This window comes from Gossypium hirsutum, chromosome D05 (genome assembly GCF_007990345.1).
Source record: "Gossypium hirsutum isolate 1008001.06 chromosome D05, Gossypium_hirsutum_v2.1, whole genome shotgun sequence".
NCBI classification, from domain to species: domain Eukaryota; kingdom Viridiplantae; phylum Streptophyta; class Magnoliopsida; order Malvales; family Malvaceae; genus Gossypium; species Gossypium hirsutum.
Window position 1 is genome coordinate 55,955,273 of NC_053441.1, and position 5,370 is coordinate 55,960,642.

Here is a 5,370-nt window from a genome sequence, read left to right on the forward strand (position 1 = left end):
AAATATTTTGCAAGTGTGCAAATATAATAAATATTATGATATTAGATATTAAGTTCAAGATTCCATTTAAAGTATTAATAATGGGTAAATTATAAAAATAGTCATTTTTATTTACCTCAGATTACATTTTAGTCACTTATTTCAATAAAAAAAAATTTTCATGATTTTTATAGCTTTTCAACAGTTAAAAAGTTGAACCATGTAATTGCTTCTCTGAAACTTTTTGTGCACACTTTTCGGGACGTCTCGCAAGTTTTTGCGATGCGTTGGAAAACCTCACAAAAATTTGTTTATTTAAATCAATATTAAAATATATGTTTAAAATTATGAACCCATGAAATTATAAATCTCAAATTGGTATCCTAAACAACCCAAGTCCTAAATTATGAACCTTATAATAAACGCTCTAAAATTATACTATGGTTTATATTTTATATGGTATGAAATTAAATGATCATATATTTTAATATGATCAAATGAAAACAGTGCATTGGTTTACTAATTAAACTATTAAATTCAAACAATTAATAGTTTGTTACTAATTAAAATGAATTTAGAAGGAATTTTTTATATTGATGGTTTTTGATGATGTGTTTTGGAAGTCTCCTAACTTGGCTTTATGTAGAGGAGAGGAAATGAATGAAGAGATTTAGACCGATTTATGAAGAATTTTGTTAAAATGTTAATAGGTATAAGTGAACAGACACAATGAATGAAAAGCTGCAATATTAAACCAAAAGCAATGAATCTATTCACCAAGAGATATAATTGTTCAAAAGATACAACTGTTCATCAAGAGTCAGAACTATTGTTTAATTTGAGCATCAATTTATCATTCTATCACTCAACAATTTTGAACACATTATATAGAATATAAACCCATAATTTATTATTCAAACCTTCAATTTTATCAATAAAATAACATACCTCAAAGTTCCAAAATATCAATTATTTTTAATCAACACAATCTTTATCGTTTGGGTTTTTGTAAATTATACATGATTCATCTTTTACTCTCTTAAAACTATTTCTTATAGGAAAATAAGAGAGCTATCTTTTTAATAAATTTATACTCCACCCTCTTAAATTAATAATGGTGATCACCTACATGTTATGAGCACACTGTTAGCCCAAAACATTTCGATGTTAGGGTATCTATTTAGTTAATTTAGTTTAATGAGCTTTCTAATCGCTTTTGGGTTTTCGGTCTTTTGACTTTGGAAGATTCATGTTCATGCAACTAAGGAATTCCTCAAGTCTGTTGAGAAGAATGTGACTTGTCACAGGCTTGCTTAGCAAGTTGACTCATCCTAGGTTGATGTAAATCGTGATTCTGTGGTAACTTTATAGGATCATTCGATCTTTCCCCGATGGTAAACTGAACTTGCTGATCTCATGTTGTACTTATCATTGTGAAGGGATGACTCTTATAGATCACTAAGGAAGCCATGATTATGTAATCCAATTCAACTGAGCTTAATTGAATAGTTTTATAGCTTCCTTCCATCTTATCATTGTGAGAACAAAGTACTAATAGAGGACTTTTACTAGAATGCAGATGAAGTAAGGAAGGGATTAGGAAGTGGCTGTCAATGTGTAATCTGTTTGGAAATTAGTATATCTTATATTACTTTGTGTAGGCTAGAAGTAGATAAAGGACTAAGAAGTAGCTCTCATTGATTTATTGGTGTGGGAACTTTTTTATTAGATACGTGGTACTATTTCAATGACAAAACCATGAAATTGATAAAGCATTTATTATGGAAATAAAGTTAAGTAAAACGTGGAAAAAAGATTAAATTACAAGTTTTGAAAAGTTTAGGGATTAAAATGAAAATATGACCAAAATGAAAAAAGTAAGTTATTGGTGATGAATTGACATATATAAGAATAGGTGGGGATATGTATTGGTAAGATGAATTTTTTTTAAGACTAAATTGAAAAGATGGGAAGATATAAAGACTAAATTATAAATTTCCAATTTTATTGAAAAAAAGGTGAAATATGTAATTTTGTGTTGGTGTGTGTTTTGTAGGTGATTGTGTTGTTGTTGTCTTTAGGAGGGATGTTCAAATGGTTAACCGAACCAAATTAGTATTAATTTAATTAACCAATTTTTTTTTACCTTTAACTGTTAACTAAATCGAAAATTTTTCAAAAAATATTAACCGAACCGAAATTTATATGTTTATTTTTTTATTAAAACAAGTATAAAAAATATAAAAAATAAATAAATTGTTAATGTTCATTGACCGAATTAAAACTACATATAATTTGTATTATTGATTATTAATTAAGTTAATTACCCAATTTCAAACTGATAACCGGACTTTCAAAAAATTATTAACCAACCTCGGACCGAATTAAATCAATTAATCAACTAATTAATCGAATTAGATCGATTCGATAAGTTAACTCAATTTTAACTGAAATTTGAATACCCTAATATTTAGGCATGATGTATTGCTTCTTCTTTTTTTTTTAATCTCTAACTTGGTTTTTCATCCTTTATGAGATTTCATAAAATCTAATATATATTAATCTTTGTAAACTTCGTCCTCCCGAAGTAATGAAATGGCATTTTAGTAAAAAGAAATTCCAAGTAGTTATTACTATATACATTACTATCAAACTTTTGCTACATTGCCACTTTAATTTGTTTTTGGAAGAGGTTTTTTTTTTTTTTAATCATCATTTATTCATTATAATGGGTAGAAGAACGCCAAGAGTACAAGAGTGATAGTTCCAAACAGACCACAGACATCAACACCAAACGAAAGGGAAAAAAGAACAAATACAACACATATCTTAGACCATTTAACACTGCTAATTGATTATCGTAACTTGCCTATCAGTATGCTCGAAAATTAGTCAAGCAGTACAACCACATATATATAGGTAGAGAAATGTCCATTATATGAACTTACATAACGGGATACGAAGCTTTCATGGCGATACCACATAAGCCACCTGGTGTATTCGCGTCCCTTTGAATCCTAATATATCCTTTTTCACCCCAAGTTTCTCCCCATGAATTCTTAACCAGCCAGTAGTTTAAACCTTCTTCACTTGTTCCGTATCCGACAACGGTGACTGCATGGGAGAGAGCATTGCCACAATCTCCGGTAAACACTCCCCCGCTGTAAAACCGAAAGTCTTGTCCATGGCCTTCGATTGCAACTGAGACAGGTTGACTTGCGACGACCTTAAGCAACGCTTCTTCGTCGTTTTCAGGCACCATTTGATATTCATTGATGGTGGCAACTTTGTTTATCTGTTTCTCAGTGTCGCAAGTTTCTTGTGTTTCTTGATATGGGTAGCTCTCTTCAGTAGTTATTCCTTGGTTTCGGATAACGTATTCGAAAGCATTTACCATTCGTCCACCATCGCAACCTCTGTTTCCTCCATCTGTGCTGCAATCCAACAATTGTTGTTCAGATAATGAGATTAAACTACCAGTTTTGATTTGGACTATCCCTTCAATGGCTGCCACTGCTGAAAATGCCCAACAACATCCTGCAAAGTAAACCAACAATAACCCTTTGTTAAGTATAAAACAATTGCTTCTTGGCTGAGCAATATTTATAAAATATTTTATAGGAGTTGGGTTAGCATACTAACATATTATAGGGAAAAATCAAATACTGACACGTGGTTGTTAAAAAGTATATAAGTCTTATTGAACAAAATTAATTTTTATATATTGACTAATATTATTTATGTTAATACAACATCACATATGATGGTTGAATTAAGCAAATATATTGCAGATAATTATTTCCTTTCTACAATGATGTAAAATTAATTAGGGTGAGTTTGGATGGGCAATTGAGTGCTGTGTGTTTAACTTACTTTTTGTCTCATACTACAGTATCGTTACAGTATCTAATCTCACCGTCACTGTTATTTTTATAATAACGGCAGGTAAACGCACCACCCATCCAAACTCACTCTTAATTTTATAGTAATATAAGTGAATTCCCTACATATATATATACACTAGATTTTGAGATATCTATGATGTCGATGAAAAATATTTATGTAAAAAATATATTAACTAAAATTTTATATAAAAATTAAATAAAATTTTAATTGAAATAATGAAATTAAAGGTTTAAAAACTAATGCTTTAAGCTTAAATCCCATCATGTGTACTTTTAATGATTTTATATATAAAAAAAACTCTCGTAATAATACAAGTTAGATTGTAAAAAGATGACTTTTTAATTAGTTTCGACTGCATTTGTGTTCGATTGATTTGTAACATTAACTTAATCAATAGTTGTATGTAAATTGAGACTTACCACATTGACCTTGAAACTTAACAGGAGTGACAGCACCTTGGACCCTCCAATCCAAGTTTGTTGGAACATCTGAGACGTTTTCATACATAAAAGATGTTGATTCGGACATTGCCTTGCATCTTGTATCCAGTATGAGCTGCAATGAATTCATCTTGTGTCATGTCTGCAAATTCATTGAGACTTAACTTAAAACTCCTATTTCCGCCATTGTTGAAGCTCTCAATATATTCCAAGTTTTCCTTGAATATATTAAGACGCTTCTCCTTCTCTAATTTGCTCTCATATTTTCGATTATAATCAACCATCCATTGCTCATGTTTGTCAACAATGAAGGTTTCATGGATTGTTCGGGACATGGCAAGAGATGCCAATGTCCCAAAAATTAAAAACAAAAAGACGTGGATTAAACTCATCATTGTTTGGCAGAGATACTACACTAATTGAAAGGTCTAGCACTCAATGAATCTATATATACTACAAAATTTGATTAAAATAACTATTTTTAATTAAGTCATCTTATGAAAAATCCAAATAAAAGGCCAATAAAATATTTAATTTAAATAAATATTTTTAATTGATTAACCCTACTACAAGTTTGTTTGTGTTTGTTTTTCTTCCTTGATTTGAAAACATTCAACACTCCCATTATGTTGAGGGTAAATTGTATAATAGTCACCCAATTATTAATAAATTTTGTTTTTAGTTACCCAACTATGAAAATTTATAAAATAATCACTCAACTAACAAGTGATTATTTAATTTAAAAAGTCCACATTTGACTTTCATTACTGAGTTGATGATAACTAACAAGTGAGTGACTAAAATATTTAATTTAAAAAAAATTGACTAAATAAAAAATTTTAATAGGTGGGTGACCAAAATAGAACTAAGTGCATAGTTGGATGACTATACTTTTAGTTTACCCATTATTCATAGTTGCTGACATTCAAAATTGACATGGATTAAATTGCTTAGATTTTTTAGAGGGACGAGCTTACTCAATTTCTCGTAGACAGTTGTGGTTTTTATAATTTTTTTTAAAACTCAAAAATAAATTGTAAAAACT

General features: G+C 29.5%; 1 pseudogene; it reads right to left on the reverse strand.

Annotated features, from left to right (window-relative positions):
* Positions 1-2,740: 2,740 nt before the first annotated feature.
* Positions 2,741-4,722, reverse strand: LOC107902988 (ervatamin-B-like; annotated as a pseudogene).
* Positions 4,723-5,370: the final 648 nt, after the last annotated feature.